Source organism: Urocitellus parryii, chromosome 12 (genome assembly GCF_045843805.1).
Source record: "Urocitellus parryii isolate mUroPar1 chromosome 12, mUroPar1.hap1, whole genome shotgun sequence".
In the NCBI taxonomy this organism is placed as follows: domain Eukaryota; kingdom Metazoa; phylum Chordata; class Mammalia; order Rodentia; family Sciuridae; genus Urocitellus; species Urocitellus parryii.
The window spans coordinates 72,162,823-72,177,544 of NC_135542.1; the positions used below are offsets into that span (position 1 = coordinate 72,162,823).

The window sequence follows — 14,722 nt, forward strand, 5'->3', positions numbered from 1 at the left end:
CTGAGACAGGAGGATTGTATGTTCAAGGCCAGCCTGGGCAACTTATTGTGATCCTGTCTGAAATAGATAGATAGATAGATAGATAGACAGACAGACAGATAATTTTAAATGCTGGATGTAGTTCAATGGCAGAGCACCCCTGAGTTCAATCCTTAGAAGCAAAATAAATAAATAAATAAATAAATATTTTTTTTTAAAAGAATAGCTTTTCTTCATTTAATCAGAACTGGAGAATTAGATGCTGATGTAGTATGCTGTATATCACACTGCTACCACACACTACAGTTATGATATGATAAAGTGGTGTTGATTAAATCTGTTGTCCCAGATCTTCCATTTTGGTATAAATATATTTATTTCAGCTGAAACCACATTTTCTGCACATTTGAAACTACAAAGATTATCTCTGGTAGAACAATTTCTATATAAATCTCAGTGTATCCTATAGTTCTGTTTAACAAATTGCCCTCAACACCTGTTAATTAATCTAGGCATAGAGACCCTATGTAGCATTAAAATGCACATATGGAACACAAGGTAAATTTCAAAGAGTGATTACAGGTTTCTCGAATATCTGATCCCTTATAACATCAATTTCAAACCAGTTTTTAAGGTATAAAACACCACAAAAATAAAATGAGATTGTGAAATAAAATACTTATTCCATAATATTATAGGAAACCTATCTGGTTTATTCATTGTGGAAGATAGTCAGTCTCTTCAACCATTTGTAGTGCCTGTTAATTGTGGTTTTTTTTAATTATGGTTTCCATTTTTGTCGTTTTTATCCACTGATAATGAGCTGATTCAAAAGTTCTTTACTAAAAGAACAGTCTGCTAGGAAAAAAATATCCTTTGCGTTACAATGTCTTTGACAGCTTTTGGCTCAGAAGTAGAAAAGGAAATGATAATCACCAACAAAAGGATTCCACAGTTGAGTATGAGTTTTTCTCCTAGTGACAGGCATTTTTGTAAGTCCAGAACCTAATAATTATTTGAATAAAGAACACATGTGTATGTGTGTGCACGTGTGCAAAATCTACACACTGAGAAAATTAAAGGTTTTTAATAATGGCTCAATGGTATTAATAGGAATAAATCCAGATATCTTTTCTTTTAAAAAGAAAAAAAAAAGAGGGGTTCTGAAAAAGAACTGATGTAGATTCTTTTAATGCTGGAAACTCAAAGAACGTTTGTACTTTCATCATTCATTTTAGTAGTTTAGAAAGTCAACTCTAATTTCATCCTGGATGGAGGAGTAAATTAGATTAGGACTGGAAATAACAGATATCAAATAGGTAAAAAAAAATCTATGGAGAAAATATGACAGATTTAACTTTAATCGAGCCTGTGAATTCCAACTTAAAGGTTCAGCTGTGCTTCCTAACAATGATTTGCTTAAAAATATTAGTTTATACTGATTAAACTGGAAACGAAGTTTTGAAGAACAAGTCTTTTCATTTATTTCCAGGAATAAATTATTTTAGGCAACCCGGCTACCTAGAGTCTGACTAACGAAAAGCCTAACTTGAAGCAAGTCACGAACTGAACCATTATGTTTTTGCACTTCAACCATAGTTAATTTGGACTTTGTATCAGAAAGTTTACTCAACAGCTGTTCACCTACTCTAAACTACCACAAAAAGGGCTTTTGATTCTTAATACTAACACAGTACATTACATTTAGCGGGTGCTTCAAGGACAGTGGGTAATGAGTAGAACTTAAAGTCTACCTAAAATTCACCTTTTAGGTGCATTCTTTTTTTTTCTTTTTTTATAATTGGCACACGATAATTATACGTATAGAGGGAGCATTCTTAACCAGAAGATGCAGATAAGGAAATATCTGACATTGCTTCTAATTTTTTCCTTTCATGCTGAGCTTATAAATCTTGCTTTTGACTAGAATGATACTGAAAACAGAAAAATGTTGACAAGTAAGAAATGTCTCAGTACTTTTCTTTTTCTTTTTTGTTTTTGTGGTGTTGGGACTTGAACCCAGGGCTTCATGCTTTCCAGGCAAGCATTCTACCACTGAGCCACTTCCTCAGCCCCATCTTAGTACTTTTCATATCTACTACATTATTTTAACATCAGCATATTATCTTATTTTAAGATACACACTTAATAAATTATTCAAACTCAAACTGTTCTTCTTGACTTTCCATTCTGCCTAATAAATTTGGTATTTTAGTGTTGGCAAACATCATTTATAACTTCTTGATACTGCCTTAGACTGAGGAAACAATGTCTTGTCTCAATTTATTCAACTGATTTCTCATTTATTCTTTCTACTTTAAAAAATAAAAGGGCTAGGATGTAACTCAGTGGTAGAGCGTTTGCCTATCATGTGTGAGACCCTGAATTTGTTTCCAGCACCGTAAAAAGTAAATGACTAAATTTGCAAAAATAAGGATATGTTGATCAAGGGGTTTTATTCATATAACTCTATTCACACACCAAATTACTAACACTGTCTTTGCCAGTCATAATTCACTCTCCATTTGTCATATTAGGTGTGCATAGAACATTTCATAATTATTAATCTAGGTAGAGTATAGATAGCTTGGCATCTGCTTTTTGCCATTTAATTAAATCCAATTAAATATATATCTTAAATATATATCTCTAATTATACTTCCCCAGTCAGACAGGATGAAAGCTACCCTTTGCATTCAGGGGCTTAGGAAATCCGAATCATTTTCTCCTCAATGTGAAAATCAATTCATTTCATTTTCTACAGCAGAGATGCTTCTCCAGCTTTAGCTCAGAAAATGTCTCCTCCCTGTTTGAAGGGACACCTGAATCAACGTTTTCTGTGGATGCTTGATAAATAGTAGTTAGGCTAAGTCCACACCCACTGATATTTGTCTCAATATTTTCATTCAGTAAAAAAAAAAAAAAAACACTGGTATTCCTTCCTTTCCCTGCCCTAGGAACCTCATCACACCCCTGTGATGAGGTTCCTAGGGCAGGGACAAATTCTTAATAACTGCTGACAGAGGCACATACTTCCAGGAAAGGCTCTGCACTTACTTGCCAATGCACATGTATTACAGCTCTTCTCATATACGAATGAAGGGAAAACAAGTGTCTTCAAATTGGTAAATGTAAATGAAGAAAAATAAGAATCTATTCATTTTAATGTAATACATTTCCTCCCCCAAATTTATTAAGATGCACGTTGTCCATGAAATCAAATTTTATAAGAACCTCTACTTTCCCTTTTATTTAATAGAAAGTTATCTTGAAAGCGAGGCTCTCTCTCTCTTCTAGATAAAACTGCCTACATAGTACAGTGGATAGATACTATCTAGCTACCTATAAATATCCATTGACTGAGAGAGTTCCAGCAAAAATTGAAAGTCTCTAGCTCTTTAAAGGGACTATTTTGAAAATGAAAAACCTGAATGTCAAGATGGAAACACAAAACTGTAAAGAAAATCAGAATATTCATTTTTAAAACTGGAATTACATAAAATGTTTAAGTTACATAATGGACAAAGGTGATCAGTATTTACAGACTATTGACAGGTGAAAGCATTTGAAAGTTTTAGGATGACATAGTACATTTTTTAGTATATTTAAAAATCATGCAATGTGAGTTCAATTTAATATTATATGGTTTTTATTCCAATCATAGATATACAAAGAAATAAGCATGGCTTCTGTTCATATTTAAGTAGAGTTTTATAGAATCACATCCAAAGAGCCTTTAAAGATTATCCTACCAAGATATAAGAATCTGAGATGATCCTTACTGCAGAAGGCCACTGGAGAAGTATTAAAAGAGGCACACTAGAGTACTCTCCCTAGACATGCTTTATATGACCTTCCAGCTAAGAATGAGTTTTAAGGATTTATTTTTAAATAAAACAAAGTAGAATATGTAAGAGAGTCTAAGCATTTACTATTTGGCTCTTTACAGTAAATGTTTGCCAGCTCTAATTCTCTAACACATACACTGCCTATTATACTTGCCTACTATATACATATTCCCAGAAGAGAGATGCATAGAGAAAAAATGTTGACTTTTCCTGCTGAGTCACAGGCTGAAGGTTCTATCTGGTATAGGAAGGTATAAGTATTTCTAAACTATTTCAAAGCATGTTTTGGGAGGTTGAGGGTGTAATTCAGTGGTAGAATGCATGACTAGCATGCATGCGGCCCTGGGTTCAATTCCCAGCACTTCAAATATGAACCAAACAGTCTCAATTAGAAGTGACAAACTGTAACAGACTGTATTTTTAATATGGATAGAGGCACCAGGGATGTATTTTTTTTTATTTTAGCCAAAATATAGTTATTTAGAGGGAAACTTCTTAATATTGAAGAGTAATTTGCTTATATTCTATCTTAAATTTTATTTATATCACAATAAAATCCACTTTCTCTGTAAATACTTTTTAGATATATTTAGATGTATTTCAGTTATATAATATTGTGAGTTAAATTTTCCCATAAAGATACTGAGAGATTGGCTCCAAATCATAGCATCAACATTTATCAGTTTTCCTTTTTGCTCTAAATACCATGAAAAGATAGAAACCATATTTGAAAATAAAAAACGTACTAGAAAACAAGAAAACAACAGCAACAGAAGACACATTTTGAAGGCTACCTTTAATATATAAAATAAAGAGGAAAAAATGTGTAATGTAAGTCTAGAGATTAGCACAGACTAAAATAAACATGAGCACAAAATGCTATGGAAGTGGGTGTGAAGAAAGATCCACACTGGCAGGGCCATCCAGCACCTGGCCAGCCAGCCCCATTGTTCTTCTTGTTCTGACTTGTGCTAAGAGAGGAAGTGCTGTGCAGCACTTACCCCCAGGAAATGCAGTTGCTGGGTCATGAATGTAGGACCACTGGTCACATGACCTGAAGGTCAGTTACTGCTATATCCCATCCTGTAGCTCCACCCCCCTCATTCATCAGAACCACAACCATCACCATTATTATTGTCCAGAATATTTATTAAGCTTATCACAATTCAGACAATAAATTTTAAGCAATTTTATGCATATTCTCTTATAAATCCTAAATTCCATGAGGTAGATAGTATTAATTCTATGTAATAAATTTAAAATACGGAGACATGAAGAGGTTAAGCAATCTTTCCAGGATTGCATTATTAAAATCTAGAAGAGAGTTTAAACTAAGGTTAGTTTGGTGCCAGCACTCAATTACTTAACCTTTTAAGAACACACTGTTTTACTAAATATTCAGTGTGTAGACTAACAGTCAACATTCCCAATATCTGATAGGCATTCTCACATTAAGGCTAAGCAGAAAACTAATAATTACTACACATTTGGATATCAGAACTCTAAACAGGGAGGTACCAATTTCAACTGAAAGAATTCACACCAGGGAAAGCACAAGATACAAAGACAAGAGAATAGACATAAGAATAAATGTGAGGAAACCAAAGAAGGCTTCTCTCACTCAAAACAACTAGAAACACTGAAAAATACATATAAGACTTTCCAAATAAGAACGTATAGTTATAGACTGGACAAAAATAGAGGTAAAATCGGCAAACTGTTTGAGCTGAGAATTACTCCCAGAAAAACAATGCAAATGACTAAGAACATGGAAGAATGAATGAAGAAATGTTTAGTAAGTGTTTAGAGTTCAGTTCAGGAAATTCTCAAATCTAACCAATTAAATTACCAGGTAGAACACACAAAAGGGATATGACAAAATCAAACTCCCCAAACCAAATACACATTTGTTTTATAACTTGTTCAATGCTGATAAGTATTCATAGAAAAATGTTAATAATGATATATATTGGTAAAAATGTATAACACTTAGAAGGATTAAGAGAATGTTTTAAAAAGTGAAATAGTTTTAAAGATTTCTTCTGAAAAATCCTAAAAGCTTCCTGAGGGAGGGGAGTAAAAATTATCTAAGGTAGAAAACAAATCATACCAGAATCAGACTTCTCATCTTCAAGGTTGGCTATTAGAAGATGTTGGAGAGAATACCTCAAACATCCCATTTTGAATCTAGAATTTTGTAACTAAAACATCCAACATCAAGCAGGATGCAAAATACAACTTCCTGAAGGTCTGTGAGAATTCGTGAGCCTTTACACCAATAAAATCACTCTGAATGAATTCACCAAGGCATGCTGCAGTAATAAAGGAAAGAAAAAAAAAAAAGAGTCTGAGGAAGAGGAAGATAAAGTTGAACAAGAAATCTATGAGTCCAAGAAAAGACAGGACTTAGATATTCAAAAAGTATGTTAGCATAAAATACAGAATTGGCTGTGTCAAGTAAGAAGCAGAATCCAAAGAAATGGAGAGAAAGAGTGGCACACTTTTTCTATATAAAAAAATGAAATATAAAAATGATAGCTTCAAGTGGAGGAGAGACAAACTAAACAATGTTTTTAAAGCAAGTGTCATGCCTGGCAAATTCATCTTTGCTGAATACATGTAAGAAAATATCAACACCCACAGTATAGAAAAAAGTTTTACAACTAGAAAAGAAAAATGAGCAGAGATATAAACAGACAAGTTACAGAGAAAAAAAAAAGAAGAAAAAAGACATAAAAGTGACCCATAAGCATGTGAAATAGAAATTACTTTACCAGTAATCAGCTGAAGAGAAGAGAACAGAACACACTTGCCTCCCTATTAGATTTGGGACATACAAAACATGATAATAGTAAATTTGGGTAAGATTCCTTAAAATTTAGACTTTTTATACTGTTACACCAAGGATAAATCAGAAGAGTATCTTGTAATCTGTGAATAATTAATTGCTAGGAATTACTTTCTTATGAATTGAATTTTGTTTATGCATGGCAAAAGGTGTTGTGTAAGTTAATTATGGATAAGTAAGTACATGATGTCCATTGTAATATTATTATTCATAGCAAAAGATTGAAACAATATAATATTTATAAAAATGAATTAATAATATAAATCATGTTCTATACTAAGAAACATTATGCAGAATTTTTTAAATTAATATAAAACCCATTGAATTTTCAAAACACAGAAAATGGAAAAAAAGCAACTCACAGAAAAAAACTCTTGTAATGAAATCCTGTTTGTTTAAAACAAAAACCACACACACACACACACACACACACACACACACACACGGAGCATAGCAAACAGTTGACATGTATATATAGGACTGGGGGTATAGCTCATTGGTAGAGTACTACCCTCGCATGTGTAACATCCTGGGTTTGATTCCCCAGCACCAGCAGAAAGAAAAAAAGAAAATAAAAAAGATATGTGTATATATGGGCAAATGTACACTAAGAAAGACTAGAAAACGGCACCCCCATGTCTTAAAAATGTTTGTCATTGAAGGAGAGGATGAAAAGGTTTCCCTTTCATGGTATATTTTTCTGTTATTAATTTTGCACAATGAAAATGTATTTATGTGACCTGCGCAATAAAAATACATCAGGTTGAGTAGACTCAATTACAATAGAGGAGAGAACTATGTTAAAAATTCAAAATTGTCATTTTGTCTCTGTCAGCATTAACATTCATTTATTTGTCATGATTTGAAGTTTTAATAATTCCTTCCATTGCTAGTTCATTATCAAGCAACTTATCAAATCTTAAAATTTCTACTCACACAGCATATAATTTTAAAAAGCATTAAACATAAAAATAAGATTGCATCCTCCAAATCTGGATGATTTTGAAGATACTAGTCCTCATATTCTTCTTCCAAATATTCTCTCTCCTAGGGGGTCAGTTCAGGTTACTATAGAAATTGGAAAATGATGCTGTTTCCCACATTCTGGAATTGGAACTTGGGGTGACATATTTTGAACAATTAATGCCCCAAAAGATCCTGTTACAAACTGAGACCAAAACAACAAATAAATGGATTGCCACATGTCTGAGTATCTTGCCTTTAAGAAATAAGAATTGTCCCAAGGACAAAGCCCAAAGCCAGGTCTTCACAGTCACTGAAATACCTCCCATTCTACATTCAATCTGCATGAGCACACTTCAGGTGTTTTTGAGAGGGGGGCACACATCCTAAGTTATTTTGGAGCATGTGCTATTTGTTAGGCTGGATGAGCTTTTCAAGGAATCAAAAAAAATTTAGCATCTGAATATTTCTTTGGGGTTTAATGGATAGCTAAGTAGAGCTATTCACACCAAAGACCATTAACCCCAATTGTTCCCTGTCCAGTCTGTGGCTGCAGCAGTCAAGAAGAATTACGATATATACTCACTCCTTGTGACTTTGATTATTCTTCCTTTACGAGGAATCAAATGGATTAATTTTGAGGGTAAGTTCACTATTCTACTCACCTCACAACAATTTGTAAGTATAAATCCAGAAACCTACTATAAAAAAAAAAGTCATGTACTACTCAGGACTATGAAAGAAACTGAGTTAAGGCACAGTGGTGCTTTTTGGATATAGATTCTTCAGTAAGGGTACCATGTTCCTTCCAGTTTTACCTGCAACACTGATGAAGATTCCTGTGGCAAATGTAACCACCAACACAATAACGGTATGAATGATTTCCATCCCAGCACCCACCATCCCCAGCCTAAGCTCCTGGCAACTAGCAATTGTTTTCCCCATAGTTTGTCTTTTCCAGCATCTTATCAATGGAATAGTACAGTACTGCTATAGACTTCTGTGTTGACGTCTTTCATTTATCACAAAGCACATGAGATTCACCCAAATTGTTGCAGCTATGAATACTATTTTTTTTCTGTTGAATATGTGCATACTATGGATACACCTCAGTTTGATTCAGCAAATGATGGGAATTCAGATTGTTTCTAAATTTTTAGCAATTATAAATTTAACCTCTCCGCACATTTGTACGATGGTTTGAATTACATTTTGAGTATGTCCCCTACAGGTTCATGTTCTGAAAACTTGTTCCCCAGGAAAGCTGTATGGAGATGGACCCTAGCAGGAGGTAGTTAGGGCATGGGAACATTACCTTGATGAGATTAATGCTGGTCCCATACAGTAAGTGAGCTCTCCTGAGAGTGGGTTGATAGAAAGTGAGGCACATGGTTCGTTCCCTTTCAACTTCTCCACCACTGTTGTGATACAGCCAGGAAGGCACTTTTCTAGTATGCCATCACCATGTCGTTGGATGTCCAGGTAATGAGCTATATAATTCTCTTTTATTTATAAAGTACCCAACCTCAGATATTTTGTTATAGCAATAAAAAACAATGAGGTACATGTATTTTTTTTTGGATGGTGAAGGCAGGGAAAGTGGTTTATGTTTTCATTTGTCTTTGCTAATAAAATCTAGGAGGACAAATGCTTGATGGTAGTTTAACTTTATCAGAAACTGCCAAAACATTTTCCAAAGAGCCTTTATCATTTTTTCACTCTTAGAAGCAAGGCATTGGAGTCTCTCTTGTTACACATTGTCAGCACTTGATATTGTAATTTTTTTTTTAAAAAATTAGCCATTAAATTAAGCTCATTATAATTTTAATGTGTGTCCTAATGACTAATGATATTGAGCATTTCTAATATACTTATTTGTCATTCACGTATCTTCTTTGGGGAATTTTCTGATCAAATATTTTATCATTTTTGTACTGTTTTCTTTCTCTCATTGTAATTGGGTTGTAATATTTCTTCATCTATTTAAAATACAAGTCCATTTTTATATATAAGTTTGCAAATACATTCTTTTATCTTTTGATTTTTTTTTAAATTTTCTTCTCTCTGTCTTTGGAGTCCATGGCTAAAAATTCAATAATTGTGAAATACGTCACCATTCTTTTTCCCCACATAAATGTTGATGAAAATTCATGACCATGATGTTTATAAAGCTTTGAGCTCTTCTTACAAACACGGTTTTGATCAATTTCCAAAAATATATGCATGCTATATAGTGCAAAGGCTCTTTGGAATTCCTTGCCATGCAGCTCATTTTTCAAAGAAAAATACAAAACAACAACAGCAACAACAACAAAACAACAATGATTTTCTTCAGCAGAATAGAGGGAAACCTTAGTGGCTTATGAGTTTTGATTCTTTCATCAAGTAGGGGCATAGACTTCAACTTCTTTCATTTCTTTTCTGCATTCTTACTACCTTCTTAATGTAATATCTTAATACATTCTTAATGTAGGATCTGGCCCTACATTCATCCTTGGATCCTATCTTGCTACATTTCTCTTTCTCCCACCAGCTCTTTCCCAGATCTACTGCTCACTTGCTATCCAGGGTGCAAAAATTTCCATAAAGAACAAGTTGTCCCAGGATCAGACCTCGACATTGCTCAAATCCCTCACTTTCTCAGATCAATTGCAAAAAAGCAGAGATTACATCTACTTTGGGAGAATCTGAATGAATCGAACTGGATTTGTGTTCTGGATCGGTCATCATTTATTTGTTTATTTGTTCTTTTCCTTCTTTCACTGAGCAAATTACTTCTCGACCATCTGCCCTGTTCCCCATGCTAGGAGCTGGGAATAGAGTAGTCTTTGAGATGGGCTTAGCTTTTTCCCTCAAAGAAGTGACAGGCTATTTGTTGTACTATTAAAGTTTTTCTGTGCTTAATTTTTCTATTCTGAAATGGAAAAAAATGCTTAGTTCACACACTTAAAATGTGATAATTAAATAAGAAACACCAAGTACATCTGTATTTTTAAACAATGAGATGAATGAGATGACCTCTCCTCCCCAGTTTTCTGCAAAGGTTACCTTCCAAATAGTTTTTTATAAAGGTTAAAAGAAAAGTTCAGCTTCAGCATATCACTGAAATGAGTATCGGGGAGGCTGGGGGACTGATTATAAGATGAAGCCCATGGTAAACAGCTTTCTGGTGTATTCTCCATAATACATTCGACAGTATGATACTATTGCAATAGCTGCTGAAAAGCCCTCACAGAGCAGAATGCCTTACAAAATATCTTCACTCTTGCACTGTGCTTTGCCTGTTTTGTGTAGTTCTCATCCACCCATAAATCCCTTTTATAAGCCTACTTTGCACATATCAATAAGACTTTTAGACTAGAAGGAGAAAGACTTGGGAAACAGTACCAGAAAACAAATTGGCACTAACTATGTACTAATTTTTCAAAAAAATAAATTATCTAATATCTTGGGAATTTAATTTAAGAGACACATTCTTCTGAGATTTTACAAAAATCTTTCACAGTACAAGCTATTAAAAGGCAATGATGCAATACAAGCTTCTTATTGTTAATTCAGTTCTCATAACTTCAAAGTCAATGAATCATCCCATTGGAAATGCTGCATCCCCACTGCTCTGGAATATTGACCATTATTTTCCAGGCATTGTAGCTATCTTAATTTATATCACAGGGCCCAAAAGGAAAAGTCTGGATTAAGAGAGTACATATATAAACCTTTCAATCTAAGAACCTGACATTTAATCCAAAAGAAGGACATATGAAACTTTAGAAATTTCCCTACATCTTCATGAGAATTTGTCACCAAATAAATTCAGAGAGAGAGAGAGAAAGAGAGGGAAGGAAATAGAAAGCTCGGGGAGTGGGGGAGGAAGGAAGGAAGGAAGGAAGGAAGCCTGGCAGTTATTTCTGTTCACAAAGTTGTCCTCAACAATACGGGCATTCCTCATAATGAACAAAATTTTCAGCATCTGAATCTATTTCTCATAAATTATTCAACTTCTGAATGTAATCCTTCCACCAAATAGTGACCATTGAGTGCCAATGTGATCAGGACCTGTGGCAGATTCACACGTATGATTATTTTATATTATAACACATATTTATACACAAACACCCATATGTTCCCCAAAATAGATGATATAACTGGCATTAACAGAAATTTACTGAATGCAAATTCCTTAAAACTATTGAAGTAGACATGAGCATTATATGCATTTTTTGGCGGGGGGAGGTGCTAGGGATTGAACCCTGAGCATTGTACATGCAATTATATGCATTTTATAGAAGACAAACCGAGGCTCACAGAATTTAACCTTTTCAAAGGTTACACAGATAGTAAGTAGTAAGCAGTAGAAAACATTTAAATTTAACTATTCTGCCACAAAAGCTTTTCCTTAGCTATGTGTGATAGAACTTAAAAGGCTCATTCCCTGGTCACCTAGCATACAGTAGATATGTAAAAGAAAATATCCACTGTTCCTTTAATTTTTTCCATCTGTCTAATTGCTCTGGCCAATGTTTCAAGAACTATGTTAAGTAAAAGTGGTGAAAGAGGGCATCCCTGTCTTGTTCCAGTTTTTAGAGGGAGTGCCTTCAATTTTTCTCCATTTAGAATGATGTTGGCCTGGGGCTTAGCATATATAGTCTTTATGATGTTGAGATATGTTCCTGTTATTCCCAATTTTTCTAGTGTTTTGAACATGAAGGGGTGCTGTATTTTGTCAAATGCTTTTTCTGTGTCTATTGAGATGATCATATGATTCTTATCTTTAAGTCTATTGATGTGATGAATTACATTTATTGATTTCCATATGTTGAACCAACCTTGCATCCCTGGGTTGAATCCCACTTGATAGTGCTTTACAATCTTTTTGATATGTTTTTGTACTTGATTTGCCAGAATTTTCTTGAGAATTTTTGCATCTATGTTCATTAGATATATTGGTCTGAAGTTTTCTTTTTTTGATGGGTCTTTGCCTGGTTTTGGAATCAGGGTGATATTGGCCTCATAGAATGAGTTTGGAAGTGCTCCCTCTTTTTCTATTTCCTTAAATAAATTGAAGAGTATTGGTATTAATTATTCTTTAAAGGTCTTGTAGAACTTGGCTGTTGTATCTATCCAGCCCAGAATCAACTTAGATGCTCTTTAATAAAAGGATAAAAAAATGTGGCATATATACACAATGGAATATTACTCAGCAGTAAAAGAGAATAAAATCATGGCATTTGCAGGTAAATGGATGGAGTTAGAGAAGATAATGCTAAGTGAAGTTAGCCAATCCCCAAAACCCAAATTCCAAATGTTTTCTTTGATATAAAGAGGCTGATTCATAGTGGGACAGGGAGAGGGAGCATACAAGGAATAAATGAACTCTAGATAGGGCAGAAGGATTGGAGGGAAAGGGAGGGGGCATGGGGTTAGAAATGATGGTGGAATGTGACGATCATTATTATCCAAAGTACTTGTATGAAGACACAAATTGGTGTGAATATACTTTATATACAACCAGAGATATGAAAAATTGTGCTCTATATGTGTAATAAGAATTATAGTGTATTCTGCTGTGATATATAAATTTTTTAAAAAAGAAAATATCCACTGTACATCAGTGAATCTGAGGGTTGCAAGGTAAGCTTAGTATTTATACAAAGCACAGCTCACTATAGCCAGAAAACTACCTATTGTGAAAATAAGCTATTGGCAAGATCTGAAAGAAATGAGGGAGGGCCCCGTGAGGATTAAGAACGTATAATGAAATCAGGAAACTGCTTTGATGAGAAAGAAATTCAACACACCTTGCCTCTTCTTCAGTTCCTTGAGTGTTTGGCAGACTCATCCAGGAACAACGTTTGTTTTTATTGTAGCTTTCCCCCACCACACACAGCCCAGAAACTATGCATGCTCCTTTAGTGATGCATGAGATGAGAACAGTTTGTGGGGATAATTATAAAACGAATGGATCATTAGTAAAAGCAGATGAGTCAATATAACGTATGGTGCTCAGTGCAACTAGGTTTCTTGAGAAGTTATCGTCAAGCCTACAGGCAATCTGAAGCAGAATTTACCAAGTGCATGATTTTAAAGCATGACTGAAATTTTTCTTTTGTCATCAAGAGCTACATGGCCTATAAGCCTCCTCTAGTGACAACTAACATAACACAAGAAAATTATGGACATAAAAAAAGCAAACTTTTTTTTAAAAAAAGGCATCAACTCATAAGATATTTGAAATATATTTTAGGGGAAGAGCTTTCAGGTGGAAGGTATACGATGATGATGTTAGAAAATAGTTACATAATTATTATCTACAGGGGAAGGTAACCACTGAATAATTAGACTGGAGACACCACACAGAGTAAACAGCCCAAGTCCTAAAATGACTGAATAAGAATGGAGGCGCAATGTATGCTACCAGATCTATATAGGCAGAATGGAGCTCTTCTCACATATCAATTCCCCCCTAGATTTTTCATGAACTACAAATTATAGTATTAATTTGTTTCTTCTGTCTGAAGTTCCCCTACATGCTTAGGTTTGAAAAATACATTTTAATTAATCCAACCTTTTATACCTTTGTTCATTAGTGGCTGAAACTTATCTAACTGTATTTTATCAATCAGGGTTCGAATCTCAAATGTGCCATATTTCATTCTCAGACTATTATCCTATTATCCAATTTTGTATAGACCCACTTTAAAAGTTATGATCATAACCATAACTCATGATAAAATATTTTTCATGCCTAGAATAATGGCATGTATTTGGAATCTGAGTGCAATTTTAGGTTCTACAAAACAAAGGCCATCTTACCATCCACAGTAAGCTCCCCAACACACCATTAACAAAAGCTTCTTCACAACAATCATTATATATAGGATGGCCTTTCTTTGCTCTTGATCCAAAACTTTTGGCAGGACAAAAGGTTTACAATCATGTTGAAATGAGTAATTCCAAGCACTTTGTACATTTTTGTTCCTGAACTCGTATATATTTTAACCTTCAACTCCTTTCTATTTTCCTACCCTTACTCTTGTTACTCATCCCTCTAGAACATCCACTTCTATTCCTGAAACACACAACA

The 14,722-nt window shown here is 34.1% G+C and overlaps 1 protein-coding gene and 1 non-coding gene across 32 annotated transcripts in view; one reads left to right on the forward strand and one right to left on the reverse strand.

The window, feature by feature from the left end:
• The window catches only part of Nrxn1 (neurexin 1), a 1,068,088-nt gene that overhangs the window by 1,016,945 nt on the left and 36,421 nt on the right, over positions 1-14,722 (reverse strand). The gene's annotated exons all lie outside the window — the stretch shown is intronic.
• Trnaa-agc (transfer RNA alanine (anticodon AGC)) lies at positions 4,122-4,194 on the forward strand. The gene has a single exon. It is a non-coding gene; the product is annotated as a tRNA-Ala (tRNA).